At 45.4% G+C, this 12153-nt stretch overlaps 1 long non-coding RNA gene across 5 annotated transcripts; it reads right to left on the minus strand.

The window, feature by feature from the left end:
- Window positions 1-1621: 1621 nt before the first annotated feature.
- On the minus strand, window positions 1622-12127 carry Gm28076. Of its 5 annotated transcripts, none has more exons than XR_881979.2 (5): window positions 12029-12127; window positions 11365-11414; window positions 9439-9523; window positions 7666-7714; window positions 1622-2176 (listed from the first exon to the last, which is right to left on the minus strand). It is a non-coding gene; the product is annotated as a predicted gene 28076 (long non-coding RNA). The 5 variants fall into 5 exon arrangements; XR_001778082.1 differs by having other exon boundaries at window positions 7666-7709; window positions 11365-11417; XR_881980.1 differs by having other exon boundaries at window positions 11365-11417.
- Between the last annotated feature and the right edge of the window lie 26 nt (window positions 12128-12153).

Below are 12153 nucleotides of genomic sequence, written 5' to 3' on the forward strand. Positions count from 1 at the left end.
CTCCTGTGCTACCAATTCCACCGAAGCCCATGGCCACCTATGAGTCCAATCTTTATTGCTATGAAAAGTACTGGAGAAAAACACCAAGAGGAAAGAACTAGCCTGCCTTATAAATGGCTGCTTCCACAGCTCTGGGCCTGTGGTGCGGCTGAGCATCCTACCGAATGCTGGTCAGAAAGCAGAGAGGGAGACCTGGGAAGAGGTTAGGATAAACCCTTATCAACACCAGCTTGTCTCTAAGCCTTCCACAGCCAGGCCTGTGCAGGATGCTTTGTATTCAAATCGTCTCACCTTGGACTCTGGAATTGTCACTTAGACGACCAGTAAGCATGTCCTCTTCATGAGGCCAACTTCTGTGTGAAGCTGCCGCCACAGCATCTCGGGAGGCAGTTACTTGTTGCTTCTCTGTGGTCTGCTTACAAACTCAACCCTAAGTGACTTAAAATCTTGGCCAAAATAAAAAATTTGGAGCAATAGAAGGCAGCTGATGGGTCAGGGCGGGGCCTCAAGTGAGCCTTAAATGAAATCCAAGTGTGTTAGCATCGGATATTAAATGGAATATTCAAGATGTATATGAGTTTGCAGCAGATATGCCTGTGATGGTGATGTCATTGCGTAAAGGCTGGAATCAAGCTTCCTCACAAAAGATTAGACCCCCCTTTGTTCTTCTCAATCAACTGCTTTCTGTTTGTTGGGTGGTACTCGTGCCTTCCAAAGAGGCAAACAGTGATCCTTGGAAGCTAGTCTAAGGAGGCCCCTCAACCTTGTGAACCCTTTGTTAGACTTTCTGGTAGTCAACTTTCTATTTGTAAAAGATGTTTACATCCATCATCTTGTTTGATCCTCACAGCAAGAGCCATGTCCCTCCTCAATTAGCCCATCCTCAGCAGACTGAACCAATATTAGGCTGCCTTGAGGTTTGGGTAGGAGTTGGGTAATTCACCAGGGTGTGAATCTTTATGTTGTATGCGTGCATGCAGAGGGATCTTCATTCCCACTGTAGAGGATAGAATTATGATATTGTTGATCAAAGAGAATGAAGACCAAATAAAGGATAGTTTAAAGATGAACTAGAGTAATATGTCAGAATGATGATTAATGAAAAAATTATTAATGAAATATGATTTTTGAGATGCAAGTGATATTTTCTGGTCTTTGACACTGAATCATTTTTGATTTCTTAGTCTATGTAAATATTTGTTTCCAGTGTTAATTTTGCATGTACCTTTTAAAAGATACCATCCAAATATCAATGCCATATGGGTTTGTAAAATCTGGGTCCATCTCCTGCTGGACCTCCACCCTATCTAAATCTCCTATCAGCCTCTACAGCAGTGTCTCTCAACATGTGGGTTACAATCTCTTTAGGAGTCTATTAACCCTTTAACAGAGGATGCCTAAGACCACCAGAAACAAAGATGCTTACATTACAATTCATAACAGCAGTAAAATTGCAGTTGTGAAGTAGCAATGAAAGTAATTTTATGGCTGGGAGTCAGCACAACATGAGGAAATATATTAGAGGGTCACAGCATCAGGAAAGTTGAGAACCACTGCTCTACAGCCTTATCTGAGGTGTCAGAAATATAATACAAAAGAGAGACAATGACTCAGAGATGTTAAAATTGTTTAATTAATCGAGAAGATAAGATCTGTAGAAACAAAGAAGTCATAGAAAGACTCAGGAAGTGCCAAGTTCAAAGTATGATGAGAGAACTTTCCAGGACAAGAGTTCTCTGCCTATACAACAGGTTTCTCTATGTCACCTGCACTTTGGAAGATCAGTAGCAGGTGGTCCAGGGGCTGTCAGACCCTCCTCCATTCCTTTTCTAGAAGCCCCTTGTCCTGGTTGAGTTTCAGGCCAACTTAACGCAAGGTAGAGTCATTTAAGAAGATGGAAACATAATTGCCAAAACCGTGCTGCCATCTGAGTATTTTTGCCTGTATACAAAATGTCTGTAGCATTTTCTTACTTAGTGATGTAAATGGAAGAGTCCAGCCTATTGTAGATGGTGCCATTCCTGGCCAGGCAGCCCTAGGATAAATAGGAATGCAGGATGGGCAAGCCCATGGGCAACAACCCAGTAAGAAGCACTCTTCCGTAGTCTCTGCTTCAATTCCTGCCTCCAGGTTCCTGTCTAGATGTTGTGACTTCCCTCGGTGATGGACTTGTGACCTACAAGTTGTAAGGATAAACAAATCCTTTCTGCTATGAGTTGCCTTTGGTCATGGTGCTGTATAATAGCAATAGAAAAGTAACTAAGTAACTAAGATGTTTCTCCTCCTGTCATTCCTTATGATTATTTTAAGACTCTGGATTGTTTACCCTTCTAATCTTCCTCCCCCTTTGTCTTAGTTAGGGTTTTACTGCAGGGAACAGACACCATGACCAAGGCAACTTTTATAAGGACAAAATTTAATTGGGGCTGGCTTAAAAGTTCAGAGGTTTAATCCATAATCATCAAGGTGGAAACATGGCAGCATCCAGGCAGGCATGGTTTGGGAGGAGCTGAGAGTTCTACATCTTCATCTGAAGATCTGCTAGCAGAATACTGACTCCCAGCCATCTAGGATGAGGGTCTTAAAGTCATGCACAGTGACACACCTACTCCTACAAGGCCATACCTACTCCAACAGGGCCAGACCTTCTAATAGTGCCACTCCCTGGGGCAAGCATATATAAACCATCACACCCAGTGACAGAAGAGTGCCTCAGAAGTGGGAACAAGATATAATTTGGACTAGTCCAATAAGCATCTTTCCTGTATGTCTGCAACTAAGGCTGAAATCCCAGTCTCGCTCTGCTTGGTCTCTTGTGCAAGTCACCATAACATCAGTAGCCTTGGGAAAAACTTGCTCATGTTTGGATGGAGAAACCAGTAAGAAAACAGCCATTCAACAAAAGGAAGGCTACAGGTGACAGAGAGAAGGGGCTGCCTGAGACCCTGCTGTCCTTGGTTCATAATATTTATTTTTTTTTCTCCATCCTTTCTTTGGACATAATTTTCAGGCCATATACCCTTTGACATTTACTTGGTCTAAGTGTAGTCACTGGGTTGGGCAACCATTACCACTAATTTCAGAATATTTCTTGCACCCTTAAGAGAAAATTCAGCTTCCTGAGTAGTCACTCTCCATTCTTTTTTGTCCCTGAGCCTTTACACTCTCTGTCTCCATAGATTTGCCTACCAAAGGTATGTGTAAAGGAAATAAAGCAATATGCTCTTTTGTGACTGACTCCTCTCATTTTGCATGCTATCTTTAATTCCCCACCTACACTGTACCACGCCATAACCCCCCTCCTTAGTTTCTGTTCATTCTATCAAGGGCTGAGATGTAGAACCATCTTTTCCCCCTTCTTCCTTCGAGATTACACACATGCTTCTCACCCTGATATAAGTTCTCCTTTGGACCTAGATTCATCGCCGTCCACTCGGTTTCTTCCACTGATCCTAACTAATTTATGAGATATTGTTTGATGAGGGTTCCTGCAGGAGGTGAGACCAGGGCAGGGCCAGGGAAGGGAGAAAGTCTTTGCAATTGAAAGAGAATGGAGTAGAAGTGGAAAGGAAAGCCACTGAAGACAGCTGATAAAGAATTAGCAAGGATGTCGCGACTATCCTGAAGCACTGGAAGGACACGGTTGGGCTGAAGTTTGGGGTATTTGACAACAGAAGCAATATACATGGAAAATGAGATGCTGCCCTTGGGTAGGCTGAGAGCTGAAGACCAACTTCTCTCTATGTCTCTGTAGACAGCATTTCTGTAGCAGGTCCAAATACATTGAAGTTGGAAACAGTCAGCGTCAGCTTTCTCTTCTGCCTATACAACCTTGACTTAATTTAGCTGGTTGCATCCCAGTGTCTGAAAGAGTAGGAAAACCAGGAACAGCATACATGCTAATGCATTCCTACTGCTATAGAACCTACCCAGGCCAGCTGCTCTTGGAGATGGGGTCAGAAGGGGCAACCTTATGACACTCGAAGTGCAGCAATCTCAGTGGTGGTGTCCCCTACATACACACACACACACACACACACACACACACACACACACACACAGAGAGAGAGAGAGAGAGAGAGAGAGAGAGAGAGAGAGAGAGAGAGAGAGAGCGCAGGCAGTTTAGTTTTCTTTAAAGTTGGGCAATTCGTCAGTTTATTGGTTTGTTTGGAACAGAGTGATAGTGGAGCTCATATAGAATTCAGCTGGTCTGGTTAGGGAGGTTACAGAATATTCTACTATTCTTAGGTACTATGTCGTTCGTATTTTGACTGTAGGAACTTGTCGAATATTTATGAAGAAAACTCGGGGCTATGATTCATTGATGAAAACAAATGAGAAAGAAATTCAGTTCCATACATATTGACCAAATGGAAGACTGCACAGACCTTTCCATACAATAAAGTTATTCTAAACAATAGCAATCCGAAATAAATTCAGGGCAGGCCGTCTGTATTCAGTTGATGGACTGTCACCAACAAAAGCACCTTCATGACACTCTTGAAGATCCACACACAAATATTGATTTGGCCATAATTAGTTGGTCAGTCTGTCTTAGGTGTGTCTTCTTTGGGGCTCTACCTACAATATTGTAGAGGACACAGGTCCATGTTTACCCCCAATCCCGGTCCTGAGATTTTACTCCTGCCTTATGTTTAAGTGAAGAAACAACCAACAAAGCAGGTCAGAAATTACCCAACGTAACTGAGCAGATTCGTACCCTGACGTGTGGAGCTGCCCACAGCTAGACCTCGAAATCACCCCATTCATATTTTAGGTTCTGACACCGGAGTTTGCAGTATTTTACAATTCTCTATTCCATGTCAGCAGCTCACAGTACAGCTGAATATCAGCCCTATTTAAATCTGCAAGAAAATAGCTGCAGGTGACATAACCTTTCGTGTCGTACCACTGTGTACATACACAAATAATTGGGGCTCTTGACCCTGTCTGGGCCCATACAACTGTAAGTACAAACTTGACATTTTGATACTGCTGCTAGCCTTTCCCGTTGTTATTTTCTGTTTCAATAATCCATTGCAGGTAGAAAAATGAAAGAAGGAAGCATGAATGATTAATGCTGTCAAGCTAAAATAATGTATTTAGAAAAATCTATAAATCTGTTATTTGTGGCATTTTAAAACGGAACACGACAGTCCTCAGTGCCACGCTGCCTGTTTCCCAGCAGATGGATGTGAGTAGCTGGGCCGCCTGGGAAGCCAAGGAGACCAATGGGTCTCTGGAGTCTGGGCTGGATTGCTGGGCTGCGGTTGGCCTGGGATGGACCTGATGGGAAACATGGGTTTCTCCTAATGCCAAGGTCAAGAGCAAAGACCCACTGAAGTCTTTGGCAGGATGCATCAGCCAGCCAGTCTTGTGGGGTTTGCAACAAGGCAAAGATAAGTCATACCTTTCAAAGTTTCTGACCCTTTATTCCTTAGGTTATGCACCCTATGGTACCTAGGCTGTCTGCTGTTTCTTGCCCCAAGCCACCTTCTAGTGGTGGACTGAGGTCAAAGTCAAAGATCAACTTGTAAGCTTCTCAAGTTAGCCTTACTGGAGGTTCAGCAAAGCTTCCTGCAGTCTACTCAGTGCTAATCCTTCGTGGCTTTACTGTTCCCAATGGGCCCCAAACTGGACTCCCTCAGACTCCAATGCAGATACTTCCGGTCCCTCTCTAAGATGTCCACAGTCTGTAGAAGATCACACCTAGCTACAGCACACCTTCTTAAACTCTGGCATCTCTGCTGTGACCCAAAGGGTCCTGATTAAAATAGTACAGGGCCTCCCAATACTTCATTGGCTTCTCATGCAGCACATTAAAGGCTGGATTGGCAGAAGCAATTTATTTGTCATTGGCTTGGGAAGCAACTTAAACTTTTGCAGACAAAACAATAACCAATTCATATCTGAGTGATATTATCCACCAACCCCAAACTAACTCATCAGATTTGTCACCCTAAGTAGCATTATGGACAGGGTGGGCAGACACCTGGAAGATATGGCTGCCTTGGAAGTCTGTGTTGGGGATGAAAAGGTGGACAGTGGTCAAGAAGAAATGAATCCTGTGAAAATCTTGGGTCACTGTCAAGAAGAGGGGTTCCCCAGAGAACATAGATATCCCTGTAGAGCGTGGGTCCTTGGGGCCTGGGCCACACTGAGGGGGTAGGTGTCTCTGTGATCTGTTGGCTGGCCATGAAGTAACCTAGCTGTCTTAGAATCATTCTTGTAATGAGAGGCAGCTATCCCCATTCAATTGACTCTGTTTGCATGACTGACTGATGTCATATCTTAAAGCAATCTAACAAGGGGGACATGGGACACTCTACTCCAAGGTGGTAATGAGGGACGTAGAAAGCTTAGAGAATTAGAGGTCTAGTGTAGTGAGTGCCTTTTAAGGGTATTGATCATGCACAGTGCAGAGGGAGCCTGGTCAGATCTGGAAGCCAGTGTCTGAAGTCGCTTCTCAAACTGGCTAGTACCCAGTAAGAAGCAGGGACGGGGAAAAGGCCACGGGGTGATAGGAAGAATGGAAGCTGGAGCACTTTTAACCATGGTGCCCATCTTTCTCTGTTCCAGACACCTCTGCTGTTAGGGACACAGTCTTGGCAACACACACTGTAGTAGGCAGAGACTAGAGTAAAAATAGCCTCCAAAGCACAAAGCCACTCTGCAGCTGGGCCATTAGGCAGGTGATATCTACAGGTCGATCTTGTAGTTATTGCTAGGGTACACAGCCTGGAATCTCCCTAGCCCAGAAGTACTCTGGCAAAATGAACAGCCATACCAGACTTCTCTCCCTGGGTCTGTCATATATATGTATCTGGCCAGCGGAGTAGAAATGGATTTTAATCCAGTTTGTGTTTCTGCGTTAGTGAAGCCTACAGATGCCCAGGCTGTTTGAAGATGTTCGTTTCGCTCAGGTGCTAGGCCTCAATAATTTAAAATTAACTCAACTCTCTCAGCATAAAAAGTAATGGATCTGTCAGAACCCAAGTGCGGAATGCCTAATTTAAGATTTTACATGCTAATTCTGAATAAATGGAGGTGTCAAGTGAAGGAAGGGTTCTCTTTTTAAGTGCATAAAGGAAGACCATGAGTTAGTGGAGACCATTAAAGGCACACCTTTAGTGTCTCAGTCTTCATGAATACCAGACTCAGAACCAGGTCCTGAAAGTCTGTCCTCAGAAGCCCCGCAGCACAGGTCCTTTTGAAAAGATAAGTGGTATAGGCTTCTAAGGGCTCTTACGTGTGAATGTAGAACACCCTCTTTGATATGACCCAGAAAAGCTCGGATCCAGCCCAGGTAACATGTTCCTATGACTGAGCTTCAGTTTGACTGGCCTCAAAGGCCTCACACTAGGGACACACAGAAAGGTGGGGGAACTTGGATCACCTCTTCCTGCTAGGCTTTCCCCCTCTGCCTTTGAAAAGGGGATACAGTAGAAAGTGTGGGGTTCCTGAAGAGTACCTAACCTAGATCTGGGGCTTCCATGAAGTACTTCAAGACAACTAGGTAAATATTATTGTGTGTGCCCTAACTCAAAATGTCCCACAGGTACCTAAAGATGCTTCAGAATGTCCCACAACCCTAACTATTTTGCTGTGAATTATCCCCTATTTTACCTAGGAAAAATTGGGACACGTAACAGAGCAGTAGCTTACCTTAGCTGTGTGCCCTGACTCCTCTGCCATGGTGCTTTCTCTTTCTGTGCTGAGATCAAGAGATGAGGCTGTGATTTTATTATTATTATTATTATTATTATTATTATTATTAGTTTATTTGGAAAAGTGCTAAAACATCTGAAAGAAGCAACTCAAGGGAAGGGGATTTATTATATATGGGCTCAGATTCTGGAGGGGTACAGTCCACCATGGTGGGGAAGGCATGGAAGCCAGAGAGGCTTCTGGTTGTTGCCGTAAGAGCGTAACGCAGCTCGCTTCCATCTCTGTGGATCAAGACACAGAGGGACCTGGGCCAGAAGAGGAAAGAGCTCTCACATTTCATGCCCACTGTACGTGATCCATTTCCACCAGCCATGTCCCACCTTTTAATCATTCTACAACTTTCTAAATCAGTTATACTAGCTGAAGACTGAGTCTTCAAATGAATGAGCCTGTGGGTGGCATTTTGCCTTCAATTACAAGTAATGACAGTAGACAGCTTGGGCCAGCCATGCAGATTGACTCCAGTGCTCGTGCTCAATCTCTCTCTCTCTCTCTCTCTCTCTCTCTCTCTCTCTCTCTCTCTCTCTCTCTCTCTCTCTCTGTGTGTGTGTGTGTGTGTGTGTGTGTGTGTGTGTGTGTGTGTGTGTTTCTCTCTGCCTGAATTGGCCAAGTCCTTAGCATCCTTTCTGAATCATGCTATCTTGGGGATGGGGGCTGAGCCTGGGGTTAAGAGCTCTGAGGAAATGATGTTTCTCTTGTGAGTCACCTGCAGGCTCCCTGTGAAGCACACACTCTTGGGGGTCACTCATTTCCCACAGCCAAGCACATAGAGTTCCCAGCACCAGTCTCCGCCTAGATGCTAGTCTTCTCACTGCCGCCCTACACCGTGCTGGTCCAGAGGGAAAGTCCACAGAGAGAGATAATGCTAGGGAGGAGACTGCTGTACTGCTTGCCTCTCTCTGCACATACTGGCTCATACCGGAAAGTTTCTGAACCCATGTTAAGCAAGTATAACACATAGCTCCGAGATCCTCGCAGGAGGTCTCTGGTTCTCACCAAGTATATGGGACTTGGAACATATGACAGGGCTACACTGAGGCTCTGGTGGTTTCTCTGTTTTTCTGCCGTCACTGGGAGGGTAGTATCTGGGGGAAGGAGAAAACCTATTGGAGCCTTCCAAGGCTGCAGCCTTTAATGCAGGACTTCCAGTGGCAGAGGCAGGGCAAAAAGGAGTCATATTCCCAGGGTCTGGCCATATCTCTGTTTTTATTTTCAAATGCAAAAAAAAAAAATAGGACAGTAAGTATTCAGAACCTGTTTTCTTCTCTTGTAGACCCCAGGAAACATCTAGCGTCTAACATTTCAGGGATGTGCAGGAACCCCATATTTCCCCCAAAGTAAAACCCAACAAGTACAAAATAACTTCCTCCCCACCCAGGGCAATCTCTCCTCCCATTTCCTTGTCCCTTCTGGGACTTCTGTCCAAGCATTAGTCATTTGCTACAGCTGTTAAAGGACTCTGTGAAGATATGCCCGTGTCTCTAATACTCTGAGTAATTAATTCATCTTGGTAGGATGAGTCTGTGCCCTCTTTGTCTCTGCAACTGCAAGGGCCAGCCAGGCCCACTGCAGAGCATATTGTGTCTGCTAATGTCATTATAAAATTGAATTCCTGACTACATCCATACAGTTGCTATAGGCTTCACGGAATAAGATTCAGATGGTAGGATTTAAGTGGGGGGGAAACGAACACTGGAATTACTTGCTCACAATGTTTCCAGAAGTTTCTCTCCTCAAAGGAAAGGAAATTTGAAAATGCCTCTGCAGAAAGCTGTCGTCTTCCAGGTCCACACACCTGTGGGGCATGAACATAACATACATGGATGAGATTATTCCTACAAAGGTCTTGGGAAATTCGGGGTTCACTGTAGTCAGGAGCCAAGGGCACGCTGGAAGCAAGAAAATCATTGTTCAGAATGGATTGGGAAGAGGATCTTGAATGACTTTATTGCTCTCAGATGCTAGCCTTTATAGACCCGGGGATGCCAACAAAGAACTGAGCATTTAGGACTAACTATCACTAGTGGATCACAGCTCGTGGAGAAGAGGACAGAGCTGGCATCTGGCAGAATGCTGGTGGGGTGGAAGGCTACATAGCTCTTGGGACATCTTGCAAGGCAGAGGCCATGCTTGTCGACCGTGGACAGCCATATCTATTTGCCCATCTGCACCTACGTGTCCTGGTGCTGTGCCCAAGCCTTCAGTGAAAACCTGCAAAGGTTACAGCCTGCTCTCCACTGTATACTCTAAGCAGACAGTCCGTGAGGCACCTGTCCCATCTCCTGCCTGGTGGCACAGCATTTGCTGTGTGAAGAGAGTGTGTGTCGAATAGAATACTCCCATGCATCCAAACAAAGTGAAAGGCACCCGCCCACACCCCAAGAAAGCTTTAGAAACTGGTTCAAATAACTATCTGAAGTTGAAGGTGGGAGACTAGAAGTCTGAGCTATCAGAGGCACCAGAACAAGAAGGATTTAAATTCTGAATATAGGTAGAGCATCTATGAGTCTTCTTGACTAATCTTAGATGAACAGTGCATCCAATGCCCACTCCCATAATGCCAGTAACCCTTCCTAGTTTGACAGTGTTGTACACTTCCCAGAATTAGTATTTGAATCACCCTAATGTGGGGCAAGTGGACCATGCCACCAGACAGAAGAAATGGTAAGGTTGAGTGAGCTCACACCCTGTGAATCTCAGAATTGAGAATGGTATGAGTAAGGCCCACCTCCTGCCAAACATGTACCTATGACACCTCACTGAGAGGACCATGACAATCAGCCACATAGGGCAAACGCCTGAAGTCCTTCCCCATATAAATAGAGCATCACTAGCATCTGAAATTGAGCCAATGGGAAGCATCTATCCCTGGATCTCACAATGTTTGAATAGTCCCTGTCCACATGGAATAAAGTGCACAGGTATTATTTTTTTCCCACTGAGAATTATCTGGCTACTTACTGGGCTATAACACTTTTGAAGAAGATTTTTCTCTCCTGAAGCATTCATTGATGAACCTTGGACCTGCCTGACAGACCAAGCTCACACCCTGCCACCTCTACTGCTGCCACCACTGCTGCCCACCACTACCCACCACTGCCTGTTGCTGGCATTGGTGCTGCAACAAGGCCTGGGACCCCTGCTATCTGCCCTGTACAGGTTTCCCTTCTGAGTACTGTAACACTTTGGCTGCTTCCAGCTGAACCAGAGACCCAAGGAGCCTATTTGTCCAGGTTCTACAGAGGACAACATCCTAGGACAAGGATTCCACAGGCCTATAACTTCTCATGAAGCTGCTAGGAAAGACAATTAGACCATGTAACTCCTTGCTGCTGAGACCCACCAGTGTGTCACACATGTGAGCATGCATACAACTTGCCCCGCAGCACAAACATCTCACTAACTCAAATCCTAGCGCCTCCACTAAGGGCCCACCCCCATTACACTCTCTGATACCTCCTCCTACCAAGGGGAGCCACACCCTCATGTTGGGGCCACCCTCCCCAGCCATGATTTGGCTGCACCTCTTCATCTGCATCAGGAGGATGGTGGGTGTTACCCCTTGGGATCAACGCTGAAAACCTCAAATGATGTATCTACTAAAAACTCTCGACCCTGAGCACAGAGAATACAAACCATTTTGTGCTGAGAGAGCTGCACTCTGCCGTGTATTTGCTGTTTGTTGGCTGCTGTCAAACATAATAAAAAGAAATAAATCTCCGTGAGCAGAAAAAATTAAGGCACGTAAATGTGCTATTGTTTTTTATTTTGTCCTGGACTCATAAAACAGTACTTCCTTTCCTTTCCCGAGTGGTCAGATAAATAAATTAACTATAAAGTCGGAAAGAAAAACAGATCCGTGGAAAAGTGCTCTCTCTGCAGGGGCGCAAACCTCATCTGCACAAGGGGTTCTGCTTTCACTTGCTGGCCGCCTCCCTCCATTCTCTGCAGACCTAGGGGCCACGGGAAACCGAGGCGACCTGGTGTCCCTCTGGCTCCAGACCCTCTGTCAGACCCTGAGTCCTCTTCCTCCCTCCTGCCTATAGAAACATCAAATCTCCTTGGTGACTCTGTCCACTCATTTCCTGCTCGGTACCCGTCTTCACTAGCCCCTGCTAGCACCTCCTCTGGGGAGCACTTTTCTCCAATGGCTGCCGCAACCCTACTCTGTTCCTTTGGGGTATAGCATGCCCAGGAATGCTCCCACATCCCTTACAGGGAGGGCTTGGGCACTAGGGTGGGGAGAAATATCTTGCTTAGTCCAGAGCCAACAAATATGAAATTTCTTAGTGCCTTTGACCTGGTTTGGAAGATTCTGGTCTGCAGCGGGCGTGCCAGGAATACACTCTAAGATACCGTCTTAGTTACGCTGTATCTGACTTCCTGAAACCTCACATTGCTCTCCTTAACCCGCCTCTCTGAGCG

The sequence above is a fragment of the Mus musculus genome, chromosome 7 (assembly GCF_000001635.26).
Source record: "Mus musculus strain C57BL/6J chromosome 7, GRCm38.p6 C57BL/6J".
NCBI lineage: Eukaryota > Metazoa > Chordata > Mammalia > Rodentia > Muridae > Mus > Mus musculus.